Source organism: Mastigoproctus giganteus, chromosome 2 (genome assembly GCF_048544385.1).
Source record: "Mastigoproctus giganteus isolate SK-2022 chromosome 2, ASM4854438v1, whole genome shotgun sequence".
NCBI classification, from domain to species: Eukaryota; Metazoa; Arthropoda; class Arachnida; order Uropygi; family Thelyphonidae; genus Mastigoproctus; species Mastigoproctus giganteus.
Genome location: NC_143576.1, coordinates 139,363,850 through 139,382,611, shown reverse-complemented (window position 1 = coordinate 139,382,611; position 18,762 = coordinate 139,363,850). Strand labels below are relative to the sequence as shown.

The following is an 18,762-nucleotide window of genomic DNA, read 5'->3' as shown; positions in this document are numbered from 1 at the left end:
TTGGTCCCACTGTATAGAATTTTTAAAAAACGTCTGAGGTTACTGTAATCTCTTATATGGAAGTAAAAGCCTTTTCCATTACCATTGATGGTAGTTGCATTTTTAAATTCAAAATCAATACACTGATCACTGCCACCTATAGGTTCTTTTATCTGCAGATTCTTAATGCATGAAGAACCACTGGCGATAATCAGATCAAGAGTATTACTCTCTCTGGTTGCCTATCGAACATGTTGCTATAGAAAACAATCATCCAATAAATCCACAAAAGTGTTACTAGTGTGCAACTGACCAGCTCACAAGTTTCAATCAATATCTGGAAAGTTAAAATACCTAATTATAAGACTGATTTACTGGCCCACTCAATTTCTCTGTACAGTTGTTCATTGTACTTATCATAGCCATTCAGCTTATGACACACTCCTGCTCTCATATTTGTTTTCCTTGTGTTTTTGTCACACCAAACTGACTCAACATTGCATTGGCCACCGATGTCAACTGGATGCACTGCCTTAGATTTTGTACTTCTTAACTTAAAGCATAACCTCCCTCCTATCCTTTCTGTATATGTTGTGCTCCCCATATTCAAATTCTGCAAATCCATGTTCAAAAATGAATTTTCAAATGGTCGCTGTGCAAGAACATCAATTAACTGATATTGCTACAATGTCTTTATTTGATGATGTGACCAACAATTCAAATTTATCAAATTTATTTACTATGCTCCTAGCATTGGTGTACATGCAAATATATATAAATATGTATCTGTTCTTGGTCTTATCCTAATGCAGCCTCTATAATACATATATTTCCTTGTTCTATCATAACCCATAACAAGCCTTAAAATCCCAAATACCTTGCATTCCAGGCTGCTGCTGCATATTCCAATAGAGGCTGTGCAAGAATCACTTTCACTTCTGTCTATAGCTATTGTTAATCTATTAGTCTGTGTATTCCCCCAATCTGGCAGATTTCCGACTCACCTAACACTGCTTTGATATTAGTAAATTTTCTTGCACCCTTTCTATATAAGTGTATCCCATCTCTGTAAAAACAATCTCCTGTTAATAAACACAGACCACGCTGTGAAAAATTCTACCCCATGAGCCTTGCACAACCTCTCCATGGCAAATTGATTGGCAAGGCTCTCCTCAGATATTCCCCTCCTATTGTGTCTGGGCAGAATTGCAGACACTTTCAAATTTAATCCTACCTCATGACTTTTTAAAGTGACACTTCTTTAGGCTCACTCCAGGCAGTTTTCAGATGGGAGTAACTTGCATTTGTGGAATGACAAAAAATGCAATGAAAATGTGACCATTGCCATAAGTAAAAGCATTACATTCGCTCTGAACAGCTAACTATCATACTAGGCTAAGTGACTCGGTTCTCGTGTGATCACTGAAGTTAAGCAGTGTTAGGCCTGGTTAGTAATTGGGAGGGTGACTACTTGTGAATACCTAGTGTTGTTGACCTATTGCTTTCCTTTCTTTTGTTAACCTATGGAAAATATTCTTCCAATTTTCACGTATCATTTAATTTTGTTAATTGGTAAGGTAATAAAGGGTAAATCTATGCTTTATATCTTTACTTTTGCAGTCTGTGGATAATATTCCTCCTATTTTCATTTATTAGAATTGCCATTAATAGAATTAAAATATAATTCTTAAACGTGGTCACAATGACCTGCACTTACTACATATCGTATAGTGAACGGTATTTTGTTATTGAGTGTCCATCGTAAAGTTATTTGATTATACGAATCAATCATCAAGCAGGGGGTCCACTGTAGTGTGCGTTGTAAGCTGTACAGAGTACGTATATCTGCAATACGACCACTGAAACAACCTCCATTGTGTACAAAGCAGAGATCTAAGCAATTTCGACAGCATGCAATGGAGTTGAACAAAGCCAGGAAAGGTCCATTCACATCTTCAGAGCCTTACATCTCTCCAGAAATGTTAGAAGTGAATTTGGATGAAGGAGTCATAGAAGTTGATACTGCAAATGAAAACAGTGATGAGTCCTCGAAGCCCAGTTGTAAATGAAAAGTGAAGAAGCCAAAACCGACTGCCAGAAGTACTCCAAATCATTCAATGTACTGGGCATAATACACAGCCGGAGCAGCAACAGGATTTTAAGAAACACCGAAGCATCCATGCACAGTTTAAACCTACATTCCTGGATAATGATTTCGGTTCAGTCTTTTCCATGTGCGATCGGCTTTGGTTCAAGAATGAGGTGACAATTGTAGCAACTCGAGATCATGCTCTTCTTCAAACAACATTTCCAAATGAGGATGTAAGTCAAATTTTGGCCTGGAACAAAGTGATTCTGGCTCTATCAAAGTGATGGTTTTAAATATCATCCGATGCCACAGCACTTACTGAAACTAAACTTGGTAATGGAATGTCTCATATCTCCAAAGCTCCCATTCATGCAAATTCGTCGGCTGTGGCATTCATGCGGTCAGTACGGGATCCTTGGTCAAGTTATAAATATTCGTCTAAATAGGTTTCACTTAACTTCTGCTATGCATTCTCGGCACACACAATTTCTTTTTCTCGACGTTGCTTTACTTGTTAAGTAAGTTCTCAGATCTTCTACTCTTAATGTCATTAGTGCAACAGTGTCATCCTATGTGCCCTTAAAGAATGATATCTGCTCTACACTGCCAACAACTTTTACCCCTGGCAGACATACCCTGGTCCTATTCCACCTATCCCTTTTGCAGAATATATTTCCTGTTTCTCTGACAATAGAGTCAATGACAATAGCTACCTCCTGTGGGAACAGTGCATTCTGCCTTGGGCATTGCCGCTCTGTTGGCTGATACACAAATGCAAACTTGGGCATTGAGGTGGGCAGCTGAGAGCTTGATGGGCCCAACTTAATTACTTAGAGAGAATCCAGCCTGTTCTTCAAGCTCTCATAAAAGTTTGGTGGTAGAGAAAGAAAAATACCTAGTGGTAATTGTATAGGCTGGCATGAAGTTTTTAGAGCAGTACAGATGGGCTGCCAGGGCTGCTCATGGGATTCCATCAGTGATCTATAAGAATTTTGCCATCAAGCACAACAAAGTGATTTCTACACCTTGAATACTGCATACAGGTCTGGATACCTCATCTTAGGAAGGATGTACATCTATTGGAATGGATGCACATATGAACAGCAAGATTAGTCAGGAGAGTAAATCTTTTTGCTCTTCTTCCAGTTCTGTAAATTGCAGTGCTTGGAAACTAGGCCCTCTGAGAAAGCATTATTGAAGCATTCAAGCCTTAAAATGGATTGAGTAGGCTAAATGCTGATAGCATTTAGTTTACAGAATTTAAATTGAAAAAGAATGGTTGTAGGATAAGATGTGTGAAAACTTGCTTTCAGCCGGAGAGTAGTCATTGATTGTTGGAACAAACTTCCATTTGGTGTTGTAGAAGTTGAAGAAAGGATTTTACAAATTATTGAGCCCCTGAGCAAATTATGTGAATTGAACTGGAACTTGAAATAGCTCATTCTTTGATTCTGGAATTGGATTGGAACTGATTTTGTGTTTTTAGGAACTTTCTAAGCATTGCTATTCACTTTTCCATGCAATAGTTCAGTTGGTTTCCTTTTTTGAATGTGCCTGAAATACAGAGTAATCGAGAATCAAAACAGAAAAATATCACATTTAAAATACAGAACAGATGAGCTGACCCTACAGTATACGAAACTAATATCCTTCTCCAAATGTGAGAGAACTTAACGGAACCACACCAAAGAACACTAGTTACAGGAAAGTTTTGCAGCTAACCTTCTTCAGATGTGGTTCAATTAAGCTCTCTAATTTTATGATTAAATTATCTTCTAAAGGCAATGTAGGCCTGAATAAAAATTTGAAATGCAGCCAATTTTATTTTGTTCTTGGGACTTATAGGGGCAAATGGGATTAGTATATCTTTTCATATGAGTGTGGTCTTCTCTAATAAGTTACTATGATGCAGTGACCAAGGATCTGGAGGGCAAAAAGTAATTTTGTTTTTATATACTTGGATTTCAGGAAAGCTTTTGATACTGTTGCTATGTTCATACTGTTGATACTATATAAACTGGAAAAATGTGGCTTTAAGGGCAACTTACTGCTATGGATAAAGGGATAGTTCAGTGGAAGAAGACAGTGGTTTTCAATGGGCACTGCTCTTCATGGTTAATGTTATCAGTGGAGACCCCTAGGATTCAGTGCTGAGCCCATTGTTGCTTTCAATATTTATTAATGATACTGATAAAGGTATACCAATTTGATTGGATACTATGATGTAGTCACAAAAGAACTGGATGCAGGGAATAACTTTGATATTATATATTTGGATCTTAGAAAGGCTTTTGATACTGTTGCACATGGAAGACTGCTGCACAAATTGGAGCAGTGTGGCATTGGAGGCAAATTGCTGCTATGGATAAGGGGATGGTTGAGTGGCAGAAGACAGAGAGTGGTAATCAATGGACACTGCTCAACGTGGACTAATGTTATTAGTGGAGTTCCTCAAGGTTCAGTGTTGGGTCCGTTGTTGTTTTCGGTGTTTATGAATGATATTGATGATGGGATATCAAGTTTAATGTCCAAGTTTGCAGATGATACAAAGGTTGGCAGGGTCGTTAAGGACAATACTGATGCTATGCTGCTGCAACAGGATCTGGACAGGTTGAACAGATGGGCTGAGAGGTGGCAAATGAGGTTTAACATCGACAAATGTAAAGTGCTGCATATGGGAAACAGTAACCCCAGAGCAACGTATCAACTCTGCGGTACTACACTGACAATGGTGGAGAATGAAAAGGACCTGGGGGTAATTGTGCAGGCAGATATGAAGTTCTCTGAGCAGTGCAGACGAGCTGCAAGAGTAGCTCATGGTGTCTTGTCAATGATATACAGGAATTTTTCTAGCAGGGATAAGGAGGTGATTATTCCCTTGTATAAGGCAATGGTAAGGCCACATCTTGAGTACTGTATACAGGTCTGGAGGCCTCATTTCAAGAAGGATGTAGAGCTGCTGGAACGGGTACAGAGAAGGGCAACAAGATTAGTAAATGGAACAAAGGGTTGCTCTTACGAAGAAAGGCTTAAGTTTTGCAAATTACAGAGTCTGGAGACTAGGCACCGGCGAGGTGATCTGATAGAGGTGTATAAGGCTTTGAATGGTTTGAGCATGCTCAATGCCAATGGGATTCTTCATCTTTCTCAGAATAATCACCTCAGAGGGCATAAATTCAAATTGAGGAAGGACGGATGTCGGATAGATGTGCGGAAATTTGCCTTTGGCCAGCGGGTGGTTGGTTGGTGGAACCGACTTCCATCACTGGTTGTTGAAGTTGATAGCCTAAACAAATTTAAAGCTCAACTGGACAGGTATTTCGAACGAACGGAGGGGTGAAATGGGAGTGGGTTTTTTTTTTTTTTTTGTTTTTTTTGGCTGATGCTGAATAAGCTTGCTTTCTTGCATCATATGCCTCTGCTAATGCTAATGCTAATATCAGGCTTAATGCCAAAGTTTGCAGGTGATAAAAAGGTTGGTAGGGTAAGCTACTGCAACATCTAAGAAAATTGGGTCAATGGGCTGAGAAATGACAGTTGAAGTTTAAAATCAACAAATGTAGGGTATCGCATGTGGGTAGCAGCAATCCCAGAGTAACTTGTCAGCTGTGTGGTACTATACTCAGGGTGATGGAAAATGAAAAAGACCTGGGGGTAATTCTGTAGTCAAATATGAAATTCACTGAGAGTGAAGACTTGTTGCTAGAACAGCTTATGGGGGTTTTGTCAATAATATAAAGAAACTTTGCTAGCAAGGATAAGGAGGTGATTATCCCTTTGTACAAGGCCATGGTTAGGCTGCGTCTTAAGTATTGTATGTAGGTCTGGAGGCCTCACTTTAGGAAGGATGTAGAACTGCTGGAGTGGGTGCAGAGAAGGGCAATCAGATTTGTGAAGTGAACAAAAGGGTGCTCCTCCCTAGAAAGGCTTCAGTTCTGTAGATTACAGCTTCTGGAGACTGGGCACATGAGTGATGATCTGATTGAGGTTTTTAAGGCTTTGGATTGAGTAAGCTGGATGTTAATTTATTCATTTTTCCTCTTGCTGAGACTATGCATACGAGGGGACATTATTTAAGTTGAGGAAGGGTGTTTGCAGGAGAGATGTGTGGAAGTTTGTTTTCAACCTGTGTGGGGTTGATTGTTGGCATCTGTTGTTGTGGAAGTGGATGGTTTGAATAAATTTGAGGAAGAGCTAGACAAATTCTTGGAGGGTATGGATGGGTGAAAGTGTGTAGGGTTTTTTTTGGCTGATGCTATATAAGCTTGCTTTCTTGCATCACTTGCCACTACTACTATTAATTACCTAATTTAATATTTTACGTTGTAAAGTGTCTTTTCTTAATATTATTTTCTTAATGGGGTTTGCAAGTAATGCCCTTCTAAAATTTAATTAAATATATTTTCTTATTAATTTTTGTACTTATGAATGGCTACTAAATAGCTTCTTTTAGTAAATATGGTAGGCCACAACATGGCTGGCTGTTGAGACTTTTTTATAGTTTGTAGAAATTTATAATAGTCTTTTGTGCATTTATGAAAGTACCTTAAAACCACAGTTTTTTTGTCACTTATAATATAATTGTATAACCTTTGCACAAAATTATTTATATCTAGCATTTGCCAGACCATAAGGCAAATTTCTTTCCTGGAGAATGTTTCCTAAAATTCTGCTGTATCTTATGGCTTGAATATATATTAAGTATATGCATTGACTTTTTTTTCTAAGATCATGCTTTATATTGCAGAGGTGACCAATTCTGTGGTGTGTGCGCCACATACAGCTTTAGTGGCTCACGTACCATGTGAAAAATCAGAAATGAACATCACTTTCAATTCTCCCTTGTTTTTAGCCAAAAATTATAATCCAGATTTTAACGTTATAGAAACCTATAATTCAATTCATATTTACCACTTTTAATGTCAGTTTGATGAACATAAGGTGTTAGTGATATCAATTCTGTAGGGAGAAAGATTTATTGATTACCATATATTAAATTTATTTTATAAGTATAAAAATTGTTTAATTTTTTTCATTACAAGCACTCAATGCGTACAGTATTTTCTTTTACATTATTGGCAAAAACATTTTGTGGTGCAGATCAGTAGCAGGGGTATGGATTACAGTAGCTCAGTGGTTTTCAGAGGGTGTGCTGTGAGTTTTTCTAGGTGCGGCACAAAATTTTTGATGTTATGTTATTGCGTGTAACTGCAGGGTAACGGTGTACTTTATTGCTGCTTCTGCTACTGCTGGGTACTCTCCCTTCTCCAATATCCGAACTTTAGTAGTGATAGTTCACTATATTTCAGTTGCAGCATTTGGGCCAACTGAAGTTCTGCAAGTTGTTCTTGTTTCTCCATAGGTAGGTGGGTTGTGGCATTAGGTGATACATACAAAGATTGTGCACCCAAACATACTCATCAACAGCGAAGAGGAAAAATAGTTTCATTTTATTTTATCCAAGCTAAGATGTGATTTAAAATCAGTCCAGATGTTGCTTCCGTGTGTGGATCTGCATCAGAAGAGGAAACATTTGAAGCTGCTTCTTTTCCACTTGTAATTTACATATTTTAAGTTTTCTTAATAAATTTTTGAGTTTATCACATGAAGTTGGCATATTTTTTTTTTTTTTTTTTCGTTTGCATACTTGCATTTAGGCTGTTTAAATGGCCAAAAGTATCAGCCAAATATTCAAGTTAAAAATCTGAAAATATCAGTCAAATAGGCCACTCCTCATCGTTTAACTGAGCAGCAAGGTTTGGGTTTTCAAGAGTAAATTTATTTAACAGCTCATTTTTTAGTTCATAAAATCTCACAAGAACATTACTCCTTGATAACCAGTGAATATTAGTATGAATAGCCAAAGTGTCATGTTGAGATTCCCACTAAGGGCACATTTGTTTGAGAAATCTTGTCATAAGAGCCCTTGACTTCAAGTAGTTGACCATTTTAACAACTGAGTCCAGAACACAAGTTTGGCTGAATAGCCTTTGCCACACCAGAGTTTCACAATGTATGGAGAAATATGTTAAGCATACGTTTAGGAAGTCTTGTTTTGCTCTTGAAACAAATCCTTTTAATCTTCTGGTTTTCCCAAGATAGACCATTTTTCTCAAAGGTGCTGAAGACAGAATTATATATATCTAATACTGTTGATGCTGTAAGTAATTAAGTGCATGAAAAGAATTGTTCAATAATTGAATCTTCCTCAACAAATCTGATGTAACTCAGTAATTGACATTTTTTACTTATATTACTGAGCTGTAGTGCAAATATTTTGGCCATCACTCACCTTTTCAACTACATTTCTCTGCATATCTAAAGACATCCTGAGAAATAGTATCATTTGAAATGGAACTACAGATATTTCTTTCTTGGTACCTTTACTTAACATTGATTTGACTATTTCTTTGCAGGAAGGTAAAATTAAATCCCTAGCTATAGTGCAAGACTAAATTTTCATTGCTGTTATTTCTGCATATTTATAGCTGCCTACTTGTGCTTTTTCCACAAAAGTTGCTCTCTTTTCCATGTCTTTTCTGGTTACTGGGAACCATGCACTCGTTGCTAAATTTTTTTCCACAGACCACACATTTGGGAATAGGACAGTTTCTGGTCCGTTGTACATAAATCCAGTTTAAATAACTCCCTTGGTACTTACAGACTGTAACAAGGGACTGCATGCCCTGTATGGATTGTATGAAACTTACACTTGCAATCAGTCTGCTCTCACGTTTGTTATTTTTTATTTCTGCCATTGATTCATCATTCACCTGTTTTCCTTTTAATCGTAAACTTGTCCATATTAAATTTAATAACTTTTAATTAATTTTAAAATTTTATTGAAAAAGTAAAATAAAACTCTTCTATTACATGTACATACAGGCGGGCCTCAATTAACGCGATTAATTCGTCCCGTGAACGCATCGCGCAAAACGGAAACGCGTTAATCGAATATCATAACCAATAGGAAAAATTATAATTGGTCCTTGACCTTCTGGAATGTCCATAAAGAATTTTAAAAATACCTTTTAAATAACTTTTTAACTGTATATAATGTAAAAGATAATGAAAATGATTATGGAATTAAATGTTTATTGCATAAAACAGCGGTTCTTAAACTGTGCACCACGGAATATTTTAATTTTCGAGGGAAACACAGCGATACTTGACATCTGTCGGACACCGCGCGAACTACTAGCTCGAGGTAGTTCACAGTTTCAGCATTTCTTATTAAGTTGTTTGGACCTAACTACTAAACGAAACTGTTAGGTATTTCTTCGGTCTGGGTGTGCCTTGAAAAAATTACTGAGACATTAAAGGCGCCGTGAACCGAGAAACTTTGGGAACCTCTGACATAAAATACACAATGAAGAAGTTACTTTTGCGGAAATATTTGAACAGTGTTGACTTTCTCTTTTCATCAATCAATTTCCGATAGCCGACAACAATCTTCTCTGGGCCCTGGCGAAATAAATATCGCAGAGAACATCAAACCTTTTGTTTGAGGTTCTATGCGATACGAAAGATTTCATCAAATTCTTTTACCGTTATCTCCTTCGCGGTAACATTTTCATCTGGCTCATTTAAAATTTTGAATTTTTAAATGCAAGTCTGCATTGACTTTATTAGCAGGAGACAAACACGTCTTCTTCCGATGGTTGATGGAACACACCAAGGCGGGCAGCAGGCAAACGTTTGTTTATTGACCGTACGACTCGTGGTAAGCTTAACGCGCAATTCAAATCTTTTTTTCAACTATCGCATAAAAAAAAAAGATCGCGTTAACTGGAAATTTGCATCGTGTAAAGTGAAGTGGTATCATTTTTCAAATAGTGTTAACTGAATATTGCATTAATCGAACTCGCGTTATGCGAGGCCTAGCTGTATTTACAAATAACTCAACAAAAATGGCTGTGATTCCTCACGTTAGAGAACACTGCTGTGAGCTATCCAAGTGAGAACCACTGCAGTAGCTTATAGATATGCCCTTTGGTGGCATACAACACACTTTCAACATATTTTGTGGCAATCTGCAGGAAAAGAGTTTGGCCACAGTTGTTTATTGCGTAGCTTATCCGAGTGAAGTCTTAGATGTCTCACTAGAATTCATCTTTTATTTCCTTTAAAAAAAAATAAAACCCCACTTCCTTCTATAAACCTTTTTCTGGAGAGGATTATGGAAAATTACTATGTAGCTCTGTGTTATCTTCTGTATATGAGACACTGACTGTAATCCACCCTACCCTACTTCTCACTGAGATCTACATGTGCAACAGTAAGCAGCATGATCAATGTGAATGACTGATATTAGCAATTGCATGATTGAGACAGCTTATCCTTAACTTTCGAGAATCAGCAATCTCTTTTATAAATCCTGTGGAGGGAGAAAAACATCTCTTTAGTAGCTCATATTTCTGTTTCTTGCTGTTGAATAATTTAAATTTATTTTAAATTTGTAGTCCTGACAAAATAGGTACAAGTCTGAAGAAGTTTACATACACTGTTGGCTTCTAATTGAAGGTGTTAAATTATTCCAAGGAACATGGAAACAGGGCAGCTGAGAGATATTTTAGTCTTGTTACAATTGAGAAAATGGTGCCATTTACACGTGAATGTGTATTTTGAATATAGCAGAACCAAAAATCCACACTTGCTGAATATTTCTTCAGAATAGTTGACCATATGAGGGCAGAGGACAAATAGGCTTACCAGACTTCCTACACTGATAAGCTGGATGTGCAGTTAATATAATGTGCTTCAGGTACTGGGTTTATGCATTATGTTCCATTAATTATTTTCAAACACAGCAAGTTCTTTCTGTCTTATGAGGCTTGACAGTAAAGTTCCCAGACTTGTGCTATTGCAGTCATGTTCAATGAGTTTGAAAATAAATGGAAGTGGTATATTGTAGTTCAAACTTCCTCCAACGTATGATGATACAGAGATTGTCCAGTAGGCTGACAAATTGCAAGTAACAACTAGTTCCATTAGTAGCATTAATTTTTCATGTAATGATTTTGTTTTAAAGTGGGAATATCTGCAGCGGAAACACAAAATATTAAAAACGGTTTGTGCTGATTAATGTTAAGTAGTACCAATGTGTTTGAATGGTATAAGCAGTTCAAAGATGGATGTGAGAATATTTGCAATGATCCAAGAAGTGGGTATCTGTCATCCTCTTGAAATAAGGACAGAGTTGCAAAAGTTTGAAAAATCTTGACAAGAGATTGTCGCTTGAACCTCAGAATGATGACAGATTTTTAAAATTCTGCATGAAGATTTAGGGAAAAGGAAGGTCTGCGCAAAATTTATGCTGCACAGTGTCATGAACAGAAGTAATGAAGAGTGTCATTGTGTGAAGACTTCATTCAGACTTGTCAAGACAGTTCTGATGAAGGGGAGAGAGAGAATCAGTGCTGTGTTCTCCATACAGGTGCTTCAAAGGTTATGGAAGTGCATTTCTTGTGTGAGACTGCAATTTCGAGAGAAAGGCAACTGGTTCTGGTTGCATGACAATGACCCTGCCCATTCTGCACCTGTTGTGAAGACTTATTTGATGAAACATGGCAATTTACAGATCAATCATCCACCCTATTCTTCTAATCTAGCATCATTGGACTTGCTTTTTCCCAAGATGAAAAACTGCCCTCAAAGAAAAGAAATTTTGGTATGTTGAGGACATAAAGAAAAATTTAACCACTGAACTGAACATCATCTGTTTGGACACCTTCACTGACTCTTTACAGAAACTTTTAGTGTAATAAGTGCATTCAGTCAAGTGGTGGTTACTTTGAATAAAAAAAAAAAAACATTTTGAATTCCTTCACTTTGTATCCTTTTTATTGCATTAGTCTGGGAACTTTATTGCCACACCTTGCATATCATTGTTACTGCATATTTGCAATCTATAAAAATCATTCATTTTGCTAGACATTTGATATGTTCTTAAAAACTAAACATTTAAAAACTAAATGTTTAGTTTTTAAGGCAGTTCAGTTGCTGAAGTCATATCGCACTATTTATACCTCATATTAAAAAATATTGGACAATTGCAGTACCCATACTGGAGGCAGCATTCAAACAGTGATCTTTATTTCTTATGCAAGTATGTTACCCAGTGGACCAACCACGCTGTACAGGTTAACATTTTTGCTTAATGCTGGCAACCATTGTTCTGTGGAGATTATAGTGATCAAAGCTACTCTATTATATAATAAAAAAATAATAAATTATTCCCAGTTAGTTAGGCTCCATGCATAACCTTCAAAAAACTGCAATTTTCAAAAAAATCCAGATGTGCTGGATATTTTTGAAAATTATGGTTTTTGTACATGCAAGAAAATATTTGTTACAAAATTTTCCTTTTATAATTTTGGTATACCTCTTTTCCAGTGTGTCTTACCTGGCAAATATGATATATGAAATTTAATTGCAGTTTTACTTTACAAAATATGTATTCATAATTTTTTGCATATTAAAATTAATATTTTTCTGTTTCTTTTATGTGACATTATTAATTATAAAGTTTATATGATATTTTTTTTTTTTTTGTTTTAGAACAAGTGCCATTAATAGATTCAAGACTGATTTAGTAGGACTTATAGACTCCAACACAACAAAGAGATCTATGGGACATATATGTTCCAAAAGATTCTGAAGGCCGAAGTAAATATTTTATTGGACCTGCAGTATGTGGGTGTGTATGTATATATATATATACTGAGAGTGTGTTTGCATGTATATACATATACATAAGAAAATTTTACGCATTTTAAAAAAAAATGTGTGTTCTATTCATGTTTTACTGTTGTTCTTTTGCCATGTTAGTCTTGTTATTATTTCATCATTTGTTGCTTATTTGGAGATGTCTGGGTTCTAGTCCTGCTGGTGACAGGAATTCTTAAAGGTCTCTTAATTCAGGGTATATCTAGCCAATCTCAGGTAGAGGGAGTAAAGCATCCTCCCTCCCACCAACTCCTCTATGACTTATTCTGCGTTTGCGGCTTATATAGCATATATCAGCATACTGTGAATGTATGCTCTTACAAACACAGCACACATTCATTAGTAGTACCATACCCTATTTGCATGGGGAGTGTTAGTTTCTCCCCCAGACCTGCTACCCTTACTAATAAGCTGGATGTGCAGTTAATATTATAATCTATTCTTAATGGTGACATTGTCTATAGATGAAAAGTTGGTTTGTCACTTGCTAAAAGAGGGAGGAAGCAGCTGGATAGTGAAATACTCAAAAAGCTTTGAGGCCATTGAAGAAAATTACTTCCAAACTTTTAAGTATGCTAGTTATATATGGCTTATTAATTTGACAGTGCTGGAAAGTTTATCTGTAATAAAGTTTGAATATTTAGGTCCACGACATAAAAGTTAATTCTTGCAATTAGAGGATATTTACATATGAAATTCATGCTAATGAAATGGGGGGATAAAACTTAAAGTCAGTTGAGATGATATGCTACTATTGTCAGCCCTAAGTTTAAGAAAAGTAATGTAAATTTTAAGGAAATAAAATTTGCCTATGTAAGTTCTAAAGCATAACTACTGCCAAGGGTACATGGAAAGGCTTTTGATTTTGTAAGGATGACTACAGTGGTCTCAGACAGTTTTTAAATTCTATGCAATGGGAACAACTGATGTTACTAACAGCAAATTCTAGATGGGAAACATTCAGGAAAATAATCATAAAGCTAATAGGCTTTTCATACCAACTAAGAAATACTGTTCAAGGCTTAGACCTAAATGGATGTTAGATGAACTGATGCATATAAATTATCAGCTAATGTGGTAGCCTATGCTAAATACAAACTAGTCTGTAATAAAGTGACAAAGGAGGTTAGGCAAGCTAAGGCAGATTGTGAGAAGTCTCTGGCAAAGAATGCAATGAATAGCAGCAAAGACTTATTTGCTTAATAACAGTAAAAGGAAGGGAATAAATCACATTGGACTATTTAATGTCAGTGGTTTAACTCTTGATGATCTTTTCAGGTTACTGACAAACTGAATAGTTATTTTGTATCTACATTCACACATGAGGAATTGTTTGGGGAAGCAGATGTTAGATGTTTATCAAACTCTAACAGGGAGCTAAATGATTTGGGCTAACTGAAAAGAAAGTAGAAGAGAAATTGTTGAAGCTAAACTTTAAAAATGCATCTGGGATGGATGGGATCAATCCAGCCATATTAAGGAAGGCAGCGAAGGAGGTAAGCAAACCCTTACCCATAATTATGAGAGCATATTTCAATTCAGGGGAAGTCTCTTTTGCAAATATATCCCAAATTCACAAAGGGTGACATAGAGTAATTACAGACTGTTAGCTTAATTTTGGTTTTAGGATAAATAATGGAGTCTAGTTAAAGAAGTAATGAAGGACTATCTAGACAGAAATGCAGTTATACAGTTAGTTCTGCTATAAAGCAGTACATGTGTTCCTAAAAATCTACACATTATGATATTTTGCGCATTAAAAACAACAGTACTTATGGGAAAAATAGGGATAAGGGTAGAGCACTCAAAAGAAATGTTCAGTCTGGTGGGTAAAACATTAAAAAATTTAGAAACCCTATAAAATTGCTAACACAGGCTTAAACATATTAAATTTATAATAAATAAATATAGCGCTGTAATATATAAATACTAATTGATATTTCTGTTCACTGACTTTTTTTTTTTGGATTGTAAAATTTAAAACAGTTAAAAAGATAAGCAATCAGTAATGACGAACACGGCATGCACAAATTGCACAAGTGAGATACAGAGTAACAAGTTTACAAAGCCTAAAAAAATTTGAATGAAGAGAATATTCTGAAAATTTATTTATGTTTTTTTATATGATTGAAGATTTCATGGAAGGGAAACACATTTCACCGCAATAACGTAAAAACCCACAGAATTACAGCTATCGGTATTATCTCAAATGCAATAAGATCGAGTTTACTACTCATTTATAATTAGATTGCACTAACAGAAAACCCAATAATTTTTATTGTTTTATGGTAGTAACCTCCAGAAATGTACTCCTCCACTCACGCTATCCTGCCTCATGAAATTTGTGTTCAAACAGAAAAATGCAAGCTCCCGAAAACGTGAGTCGGCCTACTATCATGTGTTATCTTGTGAATACAGCGAATGACAACAGTGTGTCTCCAACCAATACAACTACTGCAAAAACCTTGGGAGGTGCAATATGGCCACAGAAGCCGATGCGCCACAACTACCAAATCAAAAAAAAAAAAAAAACCAATACAACTACAGTAAATGACAAATATAGCTCTCACACATTTGAGATTTTTTAAGCTTCGTAAACTTGTATGTATTACTGTGCAGGTTGCTACGTTCAGCTTGGTGTCGGGTGTTGCATTCACCTGATGTTACTCACAGACAAAATCACACATGAGCCAACGCAAAAATCGCATTATACTTGCATTGTTCCCTAATATATCAGTCACATTAGAGCAAATTCCCTTTGCAAAAATGTGTGTTATAGCAGAACTGACTACACTTAAATCACAGTATGGAATTGTTAGGGGACAGTCTTGCCTGACCAATCTGATTGGTTACTATGATGCAGTAACAAATAAACTGGACGAAAAAATTTATTTTGATATTATATATAATTGGATATCAGGAAGGCTTTTAACAGCAGTCTCTTGCTGTTGCATGTAAAAGACTGCTGTACAAACTGGAGCAATGTAGAATTAAGGGCAAGTTACTGCTATGGATAAAGAGATGGTTGCATGGGAGGAGACAGTGGTTATCAGAGGACACCACTCTTCATCACCAGTACTATTAGTAGAGTCCCCATTGTTCAGTTCTTGGCCCATTGTTGTTTTCAATATTTATTAATGATGAAGATATACCAGGCCTAATGGCTAAGTTTGCAGATGAAACAAAGGTTTATAAGTAATCAAGGTATGCTACTGTAATAAGATCTAGAAAAATTAGGCCGATGGGCTGAGAAATGGCAGTTGAAGTTTAACTTTGGAAATTGCAGTTTGCTGCATATATGGGTAGCAGTAATCTCAGATTAATATACTGACTGTGGTACTATGCTGAGCATAGCGGAAAATGAACAAGACTTGGTGGGAGTTGTAATTGTGCAATCAGATATGAAGTTCTCTGGGTTGTGAAGACAGGCTGCCAGGAGAACTGATGGGATTTTGTCAATGATATATAAACTTTGCTAGCAGGGATAAGGAAGTGATTATCCTTTTCAGGCCATAGTTAGGTTGCATCTTAAGTATTCTGTACAGATCTGGAGGCCTCACTTTAGGAAGGATATAGATCTGCTGGAGTGAGTGCAGAGATTGGCAACCAGATTGGTGAAGTGAACAAAAGAGTGCTCTTACCTAGAAAGGTTTTAGTTCTGCAGATTACAACTTTTGGAGACTAAGCACCTGTGGGATGATCTTATCGAGATGTTTAAGGCCTTGAATGGATTGAGTAAGCTGAATGTGAATGGCATTCTTCCTCTTGTGGAGACTAAACACATGGGGGGGGGGATATATATTTAAGTTGAGGAAGGTTGATTGCAGGATAGATGTGCAGAAGTTTGCCTTCAGCCAACAGGTGATTGATTACTAAAACAAACTCCCATCCATTGTTTTGAAAGTGGATAGTTTGAATAAATTCAAGTAAAAACTAGGCAAACTATTGAAGAGAATTATTATTATTATTAATAGGTGAAATGGGATTATTTTTTTCTTTATTTTTGACTGCTACTGTATGAACTTGCTTTTTTGCTTCATTAATACTACTAATACTAATAAAAGACTGATTGGGAGAAATTTCAGAAGTCAAAAACACTGAAAATGATGTTGATGGAATCTTTAAAGTGATGTTTGCAAGTAAAAATTTCATTAACTGACATGTTAAATTTAGATGAAGAATAAAATTTATCAGAGAATTCAGTAAATTTTAAAATTTTATTTATTTTTTATGTTGTAGAATTGTTTTATATTTTTATCCATACGAGAGACACCGTTAGCATTTTATATCTGACCGTGTATTTTCACTTATTTCTATAGTTGCTGGTGTTTCACAGGTTTTGGATGTTCATTGGTCATGTAGTACTTGGCTACTGCCATTTGTCTCAGCTTCTTGCTGAGTTGAGGGGATTATCAGAACACCTGCTATTGTGTCATGTAAATTTCCTCCCCTAAAGAGATGGGGCTTTGGCAGTTGAAATCTCATTAACTTTACATTATTTTATTTTATATATAGTGCACAATTTCCATCACTTCTGTCTAGGTAGATTTAATTTTATTCTTTTCCAAATTTACCATTTTAATTTTGTGATAACTTTGAAAATTAGTAAATGAAATCATCATCTGAACAGGCATTTTTGGAGTTTTTCAGTTTTATTTCTTTTCTTTTTTTCCCCCAGAATAACTTTCAGTCATCCTTTTATACTTGAGAAATTTATATGTAGGTAAACTTTTATTTCTTTAACATTACCATTGTCAGACATTGAGCTGATAATAGAGGTGTACTGTCTCTTGGCTGACTTTAAGCTGTTATTCACCATTTGGTCAATATTAGCACAAATTTTATAAGCATCTTTCTCATAAAGAGGGTTTATTATTTTAAGTGAAATAAACATTAGTATTAATCAGGACAAAGGTTGCAAGGAAGCAAACTTATTCACCATCATCCAAAAATAAAATAACCAAGTCAATCACAGTTTGCTTATTTTTAAAAAGTAACAATCCAGTTCTTCCTTGAACCTCTCCAAACTCTCCACCTCAGCTACCTTGGGAGGCAGTTTATTTCAGTGATTAACAACACACTGCCCAAAAGTGAACCTTGTGAGATATAATCTTCTGTTGTTTCCCAAAATTTTATATTCACATCCTCATGGTTTTATTTCATCTGCTAGTGTGAAGGTACCTCCATCAGGTCATCCCTCAGTGTCTAGTTTTTAGGCACTGCAGTCTACATCTTATAACTTTCTTTATAGGGATACCCTTTAGCACTTACAACCAATCTAGTTTCCCTTCTTTGAACCCTTTCAAGAAGTTCTGTCCTCTTTTTTTTTTTTAGTTGAGACCACCAGACCTGAATACAATATTTCAAATGAGGTTTCACAATCGTATTATCAAGTGGTATAATAACATCTTTCCCCCTTCCCAGCAAAGTTTCTTTTGTTCATTGATAGTACACCCTGAACCTTCCTGGCCTTCTACTTATATTGCAAGGAAAACTTAATATCTACTTGTATAATAACCTCTAAATCTTTATAATACTCTTGGCAAAAGTGAAGATTTCCAGGAGTATGTCACTCCTTGAAATGTTTTCCCAAAATGCAAAACCTTACATTTCGACTTAAACTTCAGTTGCTATATTTGAGACCATATATGTAAACAAGCTGTTTTCGTGAGCAGCATAACCTGATTGTTAACCATAATACCTGCCTTTAACTCATCAGCAAACTTTTCTTGTATACCCTCATCAATATCATTGAGGAAAATCAAAAACAAGAGGGGAAGGCCCCAGCTCTGAGGGACCTTGCTCACTACATTGGTCCACTCTGAAGAATTCTCATTAATTATCATTCTCTCTCCTTTCACTTAGCCAGCCATTGATCCACTTGAGAATTTTCCCAGTACATTCCAATTTGTATGCTAGTTGTTCATGGGGAATCAGATCAAAAGCTTTACTAAAATCTCTATATA

General features: G+C 36.0%; 1 protein-coding gene across 1 annotated transcript in view; it reads left to right on the top strand.

Annotated features, from left to right (window-relative positions):
• Positions 1 to 18,762, top strand: part of Mvb12 (multivesicular body subunit 12-like Mvb12) — a 185,844-nt gene that overhangs the window by 33,396 nt on the left and 133,686 nt on the right. The window contains exon 2 of the mRNA XM_090368688.1: positions 12,629 to 12,767. The gene's annotated coding sequence lies outside the window, so the exon portion shown is untranslated. The remainder of the gene's footprint in view (positions 1 to 12,628; positions 12,768 to 18,762) is intronic.